This window comes from Echinococcus granulosus (genome assembly GCF_000524195.1).
Source record: "Echinococcus granulosus chromosome Unknown EG_S00029, whole genome shotgun sequence".
Classification (NCBI taxonomy): Eukaryota; Metazoa; Platyhelminthes; class Cestoda; order Cyclophyllidea; family Taeniidae; genus Echinococcus; species Echinococcus granulosus.
The window spans coordinates 436174-453268 of NW_020170409.1; positions in this window are offsets into that span (position 1 = coordinate 436174).

A 17095-nucleotide genomic window follows, 5' to 3' on the forward strand; every position below is an offset into this window, starting at 1 on the left:
TGAGATGCTCTCTGGGCACCGATTTGTTCAGAATCAGTATTGTTTTATTTAAAACTGGAATAATAAATGGTTTTTTTCAACGTCCATAACTTTGCTTTCGCATTGATTATCCTACGCACAGAAGTTGATACCATTAACAGAAAGACTTATTCTATTAAATGTACCGCTCTTGAAAAAGGTATTGCTGAATTTGGAAGCAGGATAACAGTGGCAGCGCCTCACTAGTGGAAGCCCACAGTCGCCTTCAGGCACAGGTGCTATAGCCATTGCGATAAAGTGGATGGAGGGTGCTCAAAATGCAACCCAAGGTAGCAGTGGATTTCAAACGAGGGTAGTTTAGTTTGCTGGTCTTAGCGACAAATATCCTTATGGAATAATGCCTCACGCCGAGTTTAATATTAAGCCTTAATACTCCATGCCGATTAAATTGAGTATAGATGGGCCATGTCATTGAAGAATCGTGCTGCTTTCTTTGGCGCAATTGTTTCAGGAAGCAATTTTACTGAAGGCGATCCAGTCAGTATATTTACTCACACTCTACCCTGCTTTAATGAGGGGCCGAACACTTCATTTTAACCAATAATGGCAGTAGTTTCAGATTTTACGGCAGAACCATAAGCAGAGCGATATGGTGGCATGTGATAATGCGCAAAATCCTGCCAATTTTCGCGCACAGCTTCGTGATATACCTCAGAAATTCCTAACAAGCAACTGATATGTCGACAGGGAGGTAAGTGGAGGCTTTTTGAGTAATTTTCATAACGCAATTTCAAAGAAGCATCTGAATTCTTAAATTACAATCTTGTCGTTTTCCATTTGGAGTTGACTAACACAGCTGAAGGTACAATCTTGACACTTCAATTTCCAAAACCGCATTATGATGGAATGCGCATTCAATCCTTTTGTGTAGCTAGGCTGTCTCCGATCTTGCTGTCTTTGGGCTTTGGAAAGTAGTTGTAATGTGGTCATGGCAATTAACCAAATTCAACACAACTTGTCGTTTTTACATAAGCATCAATTAGACAAGAGAAATCTTCAGGTTGAATCCATTTAGGATGACCTTCCATCGCTATTCTTTCTTCTATCAAAAAGTTGTGCTTTTGAAGATGCCACTTTTGGCGGAGATTGCCGTTTTATTTTTACTAGTACAGTCCAAGATAACACCTTATTGAGGTGGGAATGAGACTGAAGACGGTGAAGGCATTCTTTTAAGGAATGATCAGACGTTCTCCCATGAATCCGCAACTTGGAGACGAAGTGTTTACAGTTCAACAGGTTGACAAGAAAAGGGCTATCGTAAAATTCTTCCTATCTGGCGGTAATCGTAAACCCCTCCTCGAAGTCTCCAGTAAAGCCTCATCTTCAAGACTTCTTATCGCATCTTCAGTACTGCAAAAGCTCTGTGGGGGCATCAAGTCAAAGGCGTCACTGCGCTTTCGTAGCGAATTTCGATGGATTTCACTGTTACAACAAGCATTTTTGATAAAAATAAAAACGGAGGCACCACATCTTCCCCTCTTTGAAAAAATCCTCCTTGATTGTATAAGAGCCCATCTAATCTAACCGTAACTTTGCGAGCCCTACAGTATTCAAAATTTTAACACGACAATCGTTATTGTTGTGTTTCTATGTTGTACAAGTTCTCACTTACATCAGATCATGACCGGCACCTTTCTAGTGCCATTTTTGGAAAAAAAAACAGGATCGGTAGAACTTGTCTTTTTTAGAATGAGTTGTGTAGTAAAAGTAACCACAGAGGAAGTGGGTGGAGAGCAGCTGAAAACATCAACGAACAGGGTGCTCAATTTGCCATTGGATGCGATATAAAGTGCTTGCACAATGCGGCAATCGCCAGCTTGAGGTAACAGTTCCATTCTGAAAAGTAATTTTGCAAATCTCGATCCCAAATAAACCGTCTACTTTGTAGACTAGGCTCAAGGCAAGGTGATGGATTGTAATGAGTAGACGATCATGAGCCGGGTCTGGAGAGATGCAAATCTCAGACGACTGCTAACTTCTTGAAGTTACTATTCATACATCATTAGTAGGTCACTTAAAGCAAAGTGGCTGGATCCTCTTCTTAAAAGGGGAAAAAGCCACTGCATTAGAAGACAGGTCGGTGGATTTCATCAGCCAGAAAAGTGACTATTCTGGAGTGCATGGTCAGACAGTGTTTGTAATTAGGTACTTTGAGGGGAAGGAATGTTTTTATGCTCATTTAAACACCCACTTCACTGCTTCACACTGATGAATAAATCATCTATCCCCTAATTTGTCATTATTATTGCCTCCGCTATCCCCATAGCTGCTCATCCGTCATGCCCCACTGTCGCAAAAAATATTGCTGCCTGCCTGTCTGCCTGTCAACAGCCATGACAGGCTACATTTCTCACAGCCAAGTCTTCTCAATCTCCTTACTTCTGCTTCTCCCCTCCCTCCCCCCCCTACCCCCGCCTCCATCATCACTGGGTTGCAGTTGTGCTCTGCCCCTCATCACCTTGTACGCACTCACACGGGGACAGAGGAATCGACAGAAGGGAATCACTTCTGCATCTGGCATCGGTGATGTATGACAGTTGGCTGCGCTTTGCGTCGTCACCCTCCTCCCCCCTCCAGTCATTTATTTTCAATTGTTTAATCTGAACAGTCGATTTGTATGTGAATGCTTGCTTTGCCATACTACTCATAACGCAGTGTTAAGGCTGTTTTTTGGTCAGCAAATTAAAAAACAAGACGATGGTGCTTGTTTGGTCGCTCGTCATCATCCGCTGTCAAAATGGGCGCCTTATACTTTTTTTGATGCTCTATAGTATTTGGTTGTTCGAACAGTCCCAACGTATTTACTTGCCAAGTAATCGGTTTCAGCCTCGGACAATGAGAAAATTAGTTATTTATGCAACCTAATTGCCTTTGACGTCAAACGGAGTCCTCTGACTCGAGACTGAAACAGAATTACCTTTTGATTGTCAATTCGCTAGCCGAGGAGATAAATCTTCATGAATGATTCAGCATCGCGAAGTTGAGATGCCCCAAACAATAGATGCCTGTGCCCTTGGTAGAGCAGAATTAGGCAAAAGTAAGGCCCAATTTTGACAATCATGTTCTTAGTTGGCACTTTATGATCTCAGGCCACTCCATAAAGTACAAAGCATAAAATAATGCTGGCCTGAGGATCCTATAAAGATGGAGGAGCGTTCTAGGTTATGGAGATGGCTTAATTTATCCAACCCACCACTCCCGTTTTATATTGTCCGCTTTCCATCTCAAAGTGGTGAAGCCAACAAATTTTTTTGTATTTAGCCTTTAGGCATGAACAGTACAATAGCCAGAAGCAACTGCTCCACCACCGTTTGAACAAGAATTAATTTGAGGTCACAGCGTTTCATTAGTGAAGCCGGTCCCAAGAGCTTCAAAATTCAACCGAGACAAGAAAACAGACACATTTATTACCTTGAGGCGTTTATTAATGCTTCAGCAGGATTTATTTTAGAAGTACAATTGCGTTCTTGGAGAATAAACTGAAGGAGTTTTGGGGAATGCAAGCAGTTGGCAGCTTTTTGATTTGGTAGCTTCGTTGATCCACTAAACCTTCTCCTTAATTTCTCCTTGAGTTGTGTACTCGAGGTTGGCGACTTTCGCCAGACTCGAGTGGTGAGGACTTAGCCCTACAATCCTCAAATTGCACATTAGAAGTTGAGCTGACCGGAAAACAGTCTTAAAGCAGGCAAGTATGCAGCCACTCTGTATCAGGCTTTGTCACCCCCTCTGCTTTCTAAAAATCCACTCGCTTTTTGTGTTGACTTATGGCTACCTCCACCTATCCATCTTCATCAGCAGCGCTACTGTCAGAAACGTAGCACAAATCTACACAAGAAAGCCAGATGTCAAGCCGTGTGTAAATTCCAGGCTTAGTAGGCGAAGCTAAATCAGTGGATTGTGCAACGCGCAGTTTTGCCACGAAGCGCCGTGGCGACCGATCTCCGGGCTCCGGTATCCGGTATCCGATTTCCCGTGCTGATGTCTAGAGAGTACCGGTGAACCGACTCCTCTGCATTCACCTCTGGCCAGCCTAACGTCTGTGTGCTTTTTAAGCCTCCATTTTCCTGGAAGTTGCAGCCGATGTGTAATCATTGTCAAAGTTAGTTTGATACTGGTTCAAAACTCCATCGATTTGGGAGATTTCAGTCTCCCCGGGAGGTCAAAATGACTAATAAGGGAGCATTAAGAGAGGCACAGATGGGATGGCAGGAGGTTCAGAATGTGCAGTTCGTTTTTATTTAAGAAATAAGAGTCCCATAAAAGAGACCAAAGTACGAGGTGGTGTTTTTCGACGTACATTACGAACAACGATGGCATCGGCAGCAGTTAGCAGTTGCAGCAAAAGTGGAACGATGGTAATAGCGTGGGAGGTTGCCTCACTCCTAAGTCCCACGTTGAGTCAGGCCCGCTGTCGTGTGTGAGAAAATAATATTTCACAAAATACAAAATGAGTGAGAAAAAGCTACTGCTACTGCACCAGAAATTGCCTACATAGCCCTCCCACCAACTAGCCAGCCAGCCAGCCAGGCATCCAGCTAACTGGTAGGTAGGGGGCTTAATTTATTTGTTCATCTCTCTCTCTCTGTGCGAGCTGGTGCTTGAATAATGACCCCTGTGACCCGCATCGAAGACACACTTGATTAGTAGTGCTGATGCATCAACCCCCCCCTATCCCCCTCTTCCGCCGTCCACCACAGTTTCAAAGATTTATCTTTCTCCTCGAGTTCAATATAGCAACGTCACTTCTAGATAGGAATTTGAGCCTTCCTGCCCAAATATTGCCCTATCTTCCAAGTGAACATGCCCGATAATTCCCACAAAAGTGGAGAAAAGCAAAAATTTACCGGTTCAAACAGTACGAGGCAGTTAGATGAGTTTGGACTTATTCCAGAGGGGTGAGGAAAGAAGGAGGAGGACGAGGATGGCGTGATTTATAGCCTCAATTCAGTGGTTTTGAATTCCCCATATTTCACAGTACCACTGTGACAAAAATTTTGTTTGATTTGAAAACCCCAAGCTCTCGGATTGTCAGAAGCTCAGATTAGAACTGCTGGACTCTCAAAAGCACCATATGGTAATGAAATTTATGATAGCTGGGGAGAGAGAGAGAGCAGTTAGGGATTAGTGTCGGACATATAAAAAAGCTGGGGGATCGCTCATCATAAACACGAAATTTTATGTCTTATGAAATTATTTTTGCAGTTTTAATGCTTTTAATTAATCCGACAAAGTTGCAACCAGCAGTTGCTCAAAATGGGTAGAATTTCCGCCTTTTTAATAACCTCACATTTGCCCTGGCAATAAAAATGTGCATATTTTAGGGGGGAAAATGGTTTAGGTGATTAAAGTGGAACCATCAAGGGCTGCTTGTGTTGGAATTTGCCAACAAAAGCAACACTTTTACGCGCTGCAGCCTCAAAATTGCCTCAAGACGATTAGAAATCGCGGCCCTGTTATCGATTGCGTGATACCATCCTTTTCGCATATCCAATAATCAATATTCCTGATGAGTCACCTTGCGAAAAGCTCGTGATTTGCGGCCTTGCCTTGAGACTGCCTTAAGAAGGAAGGCTGCTTCGTAAATTGACATGAAGTCGGGGATCTCGACTTTCCATGAGGATAATTGATGAGTTCTGATGCCATCTGCGTTCATGGATGGTCATTCACTCCCACCACTAGTAATTAATCACTCAATGCCAGAATATGGAGTTTCGATTTGCTTTCTGGTTCGATTATTATCGAAAAAGATTAACTGAAATGAGGCAAAATTTGCTTTGTTATCTACCCAAATTTATCCTTAAACCGATTATCTCACACTCATGCCACAGGTTGCCAAATTCTGAAGTAAAATGTGAGGTTATTTTACTGAATTCTGCCACAGGATGATGTCAGACTCACTAAAAATAGTGATGTAGTCAGAGTCCTTAGCCTGGAAAGCAAGAAAATTCCATGTAATGCAATACTGAGTGGGTCCATTTCAAAACAGTGCTGTATGACATCTTGCATTACTGCTGGTGAAAAAAGGCATCGCTACCCATGTGTTCGTCTATGTCTTGTGTTTCCGCACATCGCCTGAGCTAGTGATTACATAATTTAACTTGGAACCCATTATTCGCTCATCTGGCCACTCGCGATGACACCATGCCTCATAACATATCAGAAATTATTTGATTGATTGATAAGTCTACACTCGAGGTTTTCCAAGTTAACTAATGTCCATGTTCCCGATCCTGGTCGAACTCAAAAAACTTTCAAGGTTACATACTTCGCATTATTTGACGAAATGATTATTGCAGGGGTACTCCATATTTAGATGGAAGGGAAGGGAAAAATCCGAGATTTGACACTTCCATCTTTGCAACAAATCCATCAAGCGATGTGGAATGCATTGCATAATGCCCAGTTAGCGTTATTGTCCGCTCGCTCTCAAACTCACAGGTGCGTTGAAGCCGAAAGGAGGTGAGGAAAGAGACTTCAAAGGCATCATTTTACGGCCACTGCTCATGCCGCGGACTGGAAAGAGGATGGGGCGGGTGCTTGACAAGGGGGTGGCAGAGGGCGCAGTGGGGCGTGCGTCCCCGTCCGCGCACTCGGGCCCATAATAAACGTTGATTAAATCAGGCAATAATCTCTCAGCGTAAGGGGATATTACTCTGTGAAAAGTAGCACATTTACATCCACAACCATAAATGTCTCATTTCATCGTACTCGCAGTAGCAGCGGCGACGGCGGCTGCAGAGGCAGTGCAAGTCTGACGGAAGTCAAATCATCGGTCGAGGAGAGACACGTCGCGACTAGACTAGACCAGACTGGACAAGAATAATTGATCACTAGCTCTCCCCCACCTATTGGTCACCATGGTACTCTTTGTCCAGCTGTTCTTTCCACCTATCTCCATGCCTATGTCGTAGACTATAAAAATTCCCTTTTGTTAAAATTGTGTCAAAGTTAATAGCTTTCCTAACCAAAAAGTGCTATCGACACTGTTGTCTTCCGTTCCTCTTTTCCATCAAAGTCTATTGATCTTGACATATTTGCCAGTTTTCTGGAACGTTCCAGTCACCTCTGAAGACCATTTAAAACAGCCGCATAGCTCTTTGCATATAATTCTGCTCCGTAAAACCCTCCTGTTGAGACGACACATGGACAAATTGGAATGCTTGATGAAGGGATCGTAGGAATACATCACTGTTATGCTGGTAATGATAGTGGACGCTCCCAAATGGTCGTGGGAATAGTTGCCAAAAGTTGACGTGGAGGCCGACATCTACGGAACCGAAAAGTCCAGCGTAGGATAAATAATTTTCCGTAACACAGATAGCAGGGTGTTCCTGTTATAAGTCAATAGAAGGTATAGCTATGTCTTTTTACTGTCATCCTGAAAGCCAAAATAGAGGATTCGTTGTGACCAAAATGGCCTCTTATAAAGCCTCTCACAAAAGATTTTCCGGTGACCTTAGGAGACAACATGGACAAAGTGGAAGCAAATGCTTTTGAGAGCTGTAACTAGTTCGACACTAGCTGATGCCAACCACCTTCTTGGCAGAGGTAAGCTAAACTCGATTTCAAGATGCAGCTTTCTCTTGCCCTCTTCCTCTGCTATTCTGTTCGCTTTCACACAGCAATTTCATCACCACTGGATGCGATGCAATTCGCAAAATGGCAACAGAACCCAAAATTAAGGAAAAGTTTCTCCCTGGGAAGCGAAGAAAATGTATACATTGTTTTCGGGAAGTATTTATAAGCAAAAAGTGTTACATTAACGCCTTTTTTAAACTTAACAAATTGTATTTACTGAGTCAAAACAACCAACCAGTGGAGACTTGAAGAGGACTTCAATAGTTTAAGGGAGGGCTGCATATATATAGGAATGGGAAAGAGTTTGTTTTACGAACCGGAAAATAATTATGTAAGTGAATGTACAAAAACCTTTAGAGGATGTAGTCAGAAGGGAACATCATGAATGCCAGTGGTTTCTGTTTGACAAGGTGATGGAGGAATACTTGTTTCAATCTCACACCTGACTACACACCCCTTTTTAAGATATTCCTTAAATCGGGCTCCACGGTGGTGGTACGGAGCCTTGCTAATAGGGTACGGGTTTTCTTAGTCACTGCTCTGGTTGACAGTAAAGCCAATTCCACTTTAGTAAACCTTACTGTTTCTTTTGGCAGTGCCAGACTTCCATTAGCTTGAGAATTCTAAATGGACTTTGAAAAACCAATTCCTGATGATAGCTTTGCAACTTTTACACTTTATTAGAAACTTTTTGTGATTACAAACTATGTTCATCATGTTATTAGCACAATAGCTCCTGCGACGCAAGTGACATGTGCCCTGTTCGGTCTGGATTGACGTAGTTCATTAATCCGCTGAATCTGTGGCCAGAGCAAGATAAGTCGGAACATCCACAACCAAACAATGTTGCCTATAGGGTGAATCTACATTAGGAATCTCAAGGTATAAACGTCTCCAAACAAAGCAAAATTATTAGTTGCTTTTGCTAAGATAACAGGAAGTAATTTGTCTGAATTTTACCATTGAACAACGCCATTTCGGCATCCCTCCTGGGTCTATAGTCCATCAGTCCTTCTGTAAGTTATTAATAGTACCTCCTTCACACTAATGTATACATAAAAGGTTCTAAAGAACTTGGGTGATAGGCGGTTGGGCCCCTTTGGGGGATTCCAACTTTGGAAAAAAAGACATGTTGCCCCACTTTTTGCAATCCCTGTTAATCCAACAACCCATTTACGGTAAGAATAACGATGATGAGTTTCATTGTGTTAAAGGAAAGTAGAGGCTAACAACAGCAATGATAAGCTGTCTGCGGTCAAATGGTGCTAAAAGGCTCCGCTAAACGGTAGGCATCCGGCATCCCAATAGTTGGTATTACCAAAGAAAGTTTTATAAATATCAACAAACGCAGACTTCACCACAGCATTTGCTATCTAGATCACCTTTTTTCCGTACTTTAACTTATGGATACATTCTGAAGTTCACCGCCTCATCATTATCAGCGCTACTGTCAGAAATGTAGCAAAAATTTGCACACGAAAACCAGATGTTAGGCCGTGTGTAAATTTCGGGCTTGGTGGTGGAGACCAACTGAATGGAATGTGCGACAAGCTGCCGTAGCGGCCGCCCTCCGGTCTACGGGCCATGGATTCCCGAATTCGACATCCGGTGTCGACGCAATGAGGACGCCGGCGATGACAGTCTTTTGCTCTCACCTCTGGCCAGCCTTGCGCCTTTGTGCAATTTAAGCCCACATTTCCCTGGATGTAGCAGTGGGTAAGTACTCTTTGTCGAAACTGGTTCAATACAGGTCCGACAATCCATCGGTTTGGGAAGTTTTCAGTTTTGTTATAACGACTGAGCCTTCCTCAAGGTCTGCCAGATTAATCCGTCTGCAATTCCTAATGTATCTCTTGGCATATTAAGCCCATTACAGTAGCATTCATCTCAGTGGAGTTTTATTTAGAAACGACAGAACTGTGGATTGACCAGAATGTCACAGCCTTTAATATAAACGTCAGATTACTTCTTTGCATATCCGCCAGTCGGGTCAAATCAACACACACCCAGCTAGAGGCAGATAGAGGGAGGGAGAAGGGGAGATGCACATGACCCTAGCCAGGGCTCAACACAATCCTCCGTTGGACTTGATTGACGGCTTATGAAAACACACACGGACACATTTCACAAGCTCATGGCGTGGGAGCGATTTCCTTCTTTTTTTTCCTTCCCTCTCTCCACCTGCTGCTCTTGCCATCGTGGTTGTGTTTGGGGTCGTGGGAGCCACTGATGGGGCTATTTTTTGTCTTTGGTGAATTGTTTACACTGTGATTTAGTCCGCCCGTTCATGTGACTCTGATTATCCATGGTCCTAACATTCCAGTCCTTTCACCTATACTATCGTGACAAAGATTTTTGCGTCTTATACGTCTTCGGATGATTTGTTAGCATAAAATTTGATGACGTTAGGGAGACACTTCAGTGAAAATCAGTATATGCAATGCGGTGGGGATAACATGCTAAACTGTGGGTACTCACAACACAAGGCAGAGCCACACTGGAGTAAATTGTAGTAAACGGAAGAGATCGAAGGATTTAATACCTCCGTATGATACAGAAAACTGATGGTAGCCCATTGCGGTGTTTAGTTCGCCCTTGAAGGAGTCATGAGGAGTCAAGGACAGGAACCAGGTTAATTATCAACTCACGCAAAAGCTGAGACCAGTAACAGAAGCAGGATGAGCACGGCTTGACAGCACTCTTGTAGAAGAGGAAAAGGCCCCAACTTTACAATGAAAAGGGTAATATTTGGGTCATCCCGTAAATGAATAGCGCCATGCTGGAGAATCGCTGCAATGCAGATTCTCTTTTCCATTTACAGACTGACGAAGGATTTGAACTGCCAAGAAAAATGTCTTTGCAGGAGACTTTTCCTCAGACTCTAGTTCTATTTCCAAAGAGAGCCCTTCTTTCAAAATGGCACCTCAGTAATCTTCAAGACGCGCTGTTACTACTGAAATCCGTAGCCTTCTCGTTAATGAGTAGTCTTATTTCCGTTGCTGTCGTAGGGTTATTTCCAACCCTTACTGCTACTACTACCACGGATAATGCGAAAATTTAGCATTTCAAGACTTTGAAAACAAGAGACGAATTTCGGCACTTCAGTATACAACTTTATGATCTAGTTCAATAATTTACACCTCCGTCTCCTGCGTCTTATGTTAACCCTGGAGGGACAACTTAGAAACTTCACTTCACCTCAAGAGGTGTAATTTCTTGAGGGAAAAAGAAGTGAGCGAAGGAAGACGAAGTGTCTGCTCACAAGGCTAAGTTATTAATTAAGCCCAAACCCCACAGCAGTAGTCGTAGAGATACTGGTCACGAAAATATCGAACTCACGGGACACCTCAAGCATTACTTAACTGGCCGTCGCGATGGTGTCGAAGTTGCAGTTCGCTTACTGGCCGGGATTTGGAATTTTTGCAATGCCCAGGTCACATGGCTGCAAGGAAATGCAGCAGTGAGGTTTTGAAGGCACACTGACTGATAGGCGTTAGCGAATGCGAAAGGATTTTAGTCTAAGCAAAAAACTAGGCTTCTGTCTCCTTTAAAGAGCACCGCTTTCCGGATTAAAGGCAATTCTTCAAAATAACTTGTTTATTCTTTCCATCGGAGAGCCATATACGTTCATGTAGACTACAAATAACACCACCGAGAGTTGGATAGGCGCCAGACAGTAAAAAAATACGCAGGGGCGGTGAGAAGAGTAATTGGTTAGTGAAAGCTACGCCATGTTATCGGCGTCTATTTTTCATCTAATCTACCTTGCACGAGCTTAGAACTTGGATTAATCCAAAGCGAATTGCAGCCACAGAGACATGAGTGTCCTCATCATCTCCTTCGACACCCCATTAATAATGCCAACGCTTCTACATGCCTCAGACGATAACTGACTACCTCTTCGTCATTGGTGAATCCATTTGGCATGCTTCAGGTCAGGAGTCCCATCGGTAACGATTTAAGGCGCGAGACCAATTTTCGACGCCTTGCCTCGGTACTGGTTGTAGTGCCGAATTAGAGGCGGCATCAAAAAGTGAAGTAAAGCAAAAAAATTAGTTGTCTCGGGTAATTTGCGTACGTCAATTAGGAGATTGAAGGGTGAATTAAAGTGGTGCGTGCGTAGGAAGAAGAGGTGTGGGCTGGGGGGCCCTGTGCGTGTACACACGCATCTGTCCGCAGATTTACCTGTCTGTTTGTGTCAAGTATGTGGAACATCAACCAGCATTGGGCTAAAATATGTGCATGTGAGTAAAATGCATGAACGAATGAGTGATTTTATGTTGGGTTGGGTGTGTGTGTCCGAAACGTGCGTGAGCGCACACACACACACACACGCGGGCGGCCGAACGGCCGAGAGCGCGGAAAACCTAATTTATGCGCCAGATCAAAGCTCACCGCCCCAATTGGTGGGGTGATTTATCTACGCCTCCTGTTCTGGTGGTTTATTTATAACCAACTTGGGGTGATGTAACGAGTACTTGCAGAAAGAAGGCAACGCACACAATCCGACCACATGGAATTGCAAAAGTACTTCCCACGGACTCTGGTATGCGTGTCCCCTCAAATGTGAGCTTCCCTGGACCTTTTAGGCCTCCGTTCTTAGCACAACAAAAGCAGAAATGTTTGACGCACTTTATCGTCCACTTCGTAAATGCATTACTACTTTTACATTCGTGGTCAAGTTTCAAAATAAATGGCTGTAAAGCCTCAGTGTTTCTATTCAAACTAAGATGCAATTAATTGACCATGGGAACTACAAAAAAAACCCAAAAGTACGACCCAAACGATGAAAGGCTTCAATTTTGTTTAGGGGTGCAGGCGTAATGCGATCGTATGACCCGTCCATTACGGACACGATGAACTTACAATGGAAGGGCATTAGCAATGCACACTTAGGCTTCAGATGCGTACTTTCTGATGGTCCCATTATCTGAGAGATTTTATACCATTTGTGGGAAGATGCTGAAAGCCAGGCGATGCTTCACATCGGATCTACTGCATATGCTATTCACTTTTCGTGGGAATATCATAATGTCAGATCGTGATATGATAATGTGAGCTGTTTTCCAATGACAACTTTTATTCGTTCAAACCTGACCTCTCTCCAGTGCCTGCTATTATGCACGATTCCATATTGCGCTAGTTGCCAAGATTCGACGCGGTTTTGAAGGTCCTTCTATCTCCACAGATTCAGATCTCCAAAGAGTAGAGCAATGTATTGCCCGAGTTGACCCTTTAAGATTTTGGAAGACATAAGTCTACCGGATGCTTTATTATCAACTCACCAGGCGATTAGTAGTATTACACTGACATTGTCAGAGTTTCATACCACCAAAGTAGGGACCGAACCAGAAGAGACTGAAAGGACTTGCAATGCGAGTAAATGCCCGGCTCCATAGGCGACATCAAACACTTACCACTTAATCAGATCGTTCATTCAGTCTGTTGCGGTGGGAATACGTGCCTAAAAGCAGTTTTTTTTCTCCTAACCAATTGATTGAGTGAGATCTTGGATAGTCGTGCACAGTTTTGTAGGTGAGATGCAACCTAGGCCTACCGGAAGTGAAATAATTACTGTTAACCACCGCACCACAAACCATGTACCAGACACTGACACACAACCCTCACGTGATTGATCACATGACGCACCACGGCGGTTCGGTCTAGACAGCAAAACGCTGAAATATGCTTCACCGCCCTCGCCGTCTGTTGTCGGCACAGCAGTGCCAACACTTATTAAGACGCAGTGTAACCCTGCGAACCAGTAATTTCGGGAAGGCTTCGGCAAACCGTTCCAGGTGGTAAGATGGTTATTTGATAAGTTTTTGTTCCGACATGAGAGTTGGAGATAGTAAGGCAGTATTTACGTGGTGGTGTATGGTACGCCTTTTTTTGCCTTGGGCACAGGTTTTTACTTTGCGTAAGCACTATTTTAACTTGCGTAGAAGGTGGTAAATGCCTTCTTTACTTGGCTACAATAAGGTTCCATTAAGATAACTTTTGAATTGGCTTTCGCAACAAATCAAATTACTCATAACCCCGATAGTGTATTTATCAGTGACGTTGATTCCAATCCTGCCATAGAAATCGACGGAAACAAGGATCTGTGCCACTTGCGTGGAGGCCGTAGCATGATTTGTATGCGAGCCCCCTAATATCATCCATAAGCCAAGTAAATATCATTCTGCCACTACACTGGAGGCCTCCAGAAGGAGTATCAGGCACGAAAAGCATGCTCGTCTTGAGGTAGGTGGCGGCAGTAATGATGGCGCTGTGTGTGTAGGTGGCGTCAGTTATCCGCCACGTGTGCTGGCTCCAAAGGCCAAAAAGAGACGCCAGCGAAGTCCGCAAAGTGGTAATTGGTGACGCCACTTCACTTCTCATTTCTTCATGCGGCGCCGCTCACACAATCACTCACACTGAATGCAGGGATTTGCTGTAGGTACCTTCCAATAAAATTGTTCACTCGTCTTACTCTGGATGCCTAAGTATCTCCTCTTTTCCAACCTATTGTTCCTATTTTAAACCAACAATGTGTAATTGATTTCTCAAAAAAAAACCTTAGAACTTTTATTTCGGGAAATAGAGGCTCCACTTGAGTATCCTTTCAGGACGACTAATATTCAATGGAGCCTCGAATTCCAGAGACCATCCTACTGCCATCAATCAAAGTGGCATTGCGTTGAAATGAGTTAAATTGGCCAATTTCGCTTTCAGTAGGTTAATGCTGTTTGATACGAGGGGCTAATATAAAGTGCTGACCTCTTTTGGAACAGCCAAACATGTTTTTACTTTTACAAGTGGACATGGAAAGAGAAATTGACTTTTGCGAAAATTCAAGGACAAGTGAAATTCTGTGGACATTTGCGGGAAAAACATAATGGAATTCTCTTCAACTTCTCTTCCTAAATGTGTTTGTGTTCGAGGCCTCACAAGTTCCGACAAATGGCAAAAGTCGGGGAGCGAAAAGGGTCCTCAAAATTCTCACACCAATCACACGTGCATCTTCAAAGGCGAGGAGGCTTGAATGGCCACGAGAGCGCTCATATAATTAGGGGCTATAAAGTGGTCTCGCGAAGGGACAGGATGACAATAGGCACTACGGTGACACAATTTGCATAAATCTCGGAGGGATGAGAGGTAGGGGAAGGCAGATAAGGAATGTTTCCCACGCAAAAGCACTGACTGTGTCGTAAAATAGGAAAAAAAGATTTTTTACGATCAGCCGCCTTATAAAGACGAGGTTTGTAGTGGGCAGCCCTGGGGATACATTCACATTCAAGAGAATTCCCCCACCTCCCACCTCTGCACCCTTTCAATAATGACAGCACTGCGAAACTATATATCTCTTTGATGTCAGCCATTGAGTGGCCAGTGTAGAAACCCTGTAAAATACATTAGCAAAAAGTTTCGGAAATAGTTCAATAAACCATGAAACTTGAAGTTATTAATCAAAATTTATTTCACTCTTTATAAAGTAGACAACCTTTCTGCTTGAGGTACCTTTTATTTATCTCATCACGTATTTTGTAAAATTATTTTCCAAAAATTTGTAATAAATTTACTTGTGAAGGCGATGCTTACTAAGTGAAGACATTAGACAGCAGTGGAGTTAATGATTACTGTACTGTCTTAAGGAGCAACAATTATCATGCAATTCTGTGGATAACGGTCAGCACCTGAAAGACGTGTCCATACGGTAGAGATACTATCATCCAATTTTGGAATGAATGAAAGGGGGCTAAAAAGCTCTTTGCAATTGGCATTCTTCGGCGTAACGACGAAACGACGGTTCTGTCAGAATGCATGATTTAGTTGCCTTTTTTCTGGCAGGCCAACTATTTTCCCAGTTTAAAAATAAAAACAGTCAATCACGCTGCAAAACTTAGGCATAAATAACAGAAAAGGGGGGCAAGACAAAGTTCCACCATATACTGGACATTGAGCACAAATTCACATAGGTTATCATCTAAAAATTCTCCCTCGTTAAGTGGGAGTTACTTAAAAAGTGGCTGTGTTGCTGAGGCAGAGTACTTTGCATAGTCAGCCGTCAGCAGGAAAGAACCTTGTAACTTGGTTTACACAAGCTGCAGAATGACTGTTACAGCGATTAAAGGAAAGCTAGCTGACTGGCTGGCTGACCACATAGTAAAAGTGCTCACTGCATTATAAAAGTTGTTTAAGAATCAAGCAATACTGCGTAAAAGTCACGGGAAGATGGCGAATTGCGGATACTGTGCTCCCATCTTTCCACCCCAGCCATTCCGGCCAATGAGGCGTAGGCATTCAAGTCGGATGCTCTCCTCAACCATCCTTCGGCTGACTGTTTAATTTCACTAAAAATGGAAGATGAGCAACTTTCTGCCGTAAAGCCCAAGTCCCACCCGCATCGTCCACAAGGCGAATATTGCCTCCTCGTTTTTTAGAAGTTAAAATCCCTGTAGATTAGGTGAGGCGTTTTTTGGAGATAAACCGCTTAACTCCTCACTGTCACGAAGGCCATTTCTTGTCTGGTGAACTCACTTTTACTGCGGCGAAATAATTTTATTTTAAACAGTGCTGAGAATTTATTTCACAAAAGCTGAATGTGGGATGGAAATCCGCTTATACTTGAATTGAGGAGTTGAGTAAATATTCGGGAAATGAGCAGAAATATATAGCTTTTTAAGTCTATTTTTACAAGAGTCTGAGTCTTCTAACAAAGTATAACTCCCTAAAATTTGTGCTGCTGGTTTTTTCAGAAGTGAAGTCAAGCATGTTCAGCCCATGCATTGTTAATTGGAGTGCTAGTCCCCCAAACCCTCCGTCCCTACGTCCCCACACACGCACACTTCTAGGCAACATTTTGGGAGCCATTTGGGCTTGTGTCTTCCAATTATCTGTGGCGCCAGGGATTTATTGTTGTGGCCTATTGCTACCTTCAGACCTTGAAAGCTTAATGGGAGCAAAACCATCAAAATCCGTTCCCCTCCGAGACTCCACATCGACCTGTTACAACGAGGGCGACTTTGGGGCAAATCAAGAGATTTCCGACATCAACTGGAATGATGTCATGGCAGCGGTTCATGTAACATGACTTCGTCTGACCAGAAGTTAAAGCTTGCGGTTGTTTGTTTTAGAATACTCTTCAATGCTAAAAATAATAAAATGTTATTTGATTTTGACAACTGTCTGGGATGTCTATTTATGTATTTTATAGTAAAATAAATTATCCATGCCGGTTTGTCCAACTACGTGTCCAGGGTAAGCGGAGGTAAACAAACACAATCCAAACGAACAAAATCCTGATCTCATTGGATAAACTACCACATCTATGTAGCATGGAGGGTCGCCCTCTTCCCCTGAGCCTGAATTTGGGGGGAACTTACAACAGAAGGACTATCAGGGCCGCATCCACATTCATCAATCATTGCCATTTCATAGTCGGCTGTGTGATTGACAATGCAGAATTGAGATCAGATTTTAACGAAGTAAAAAA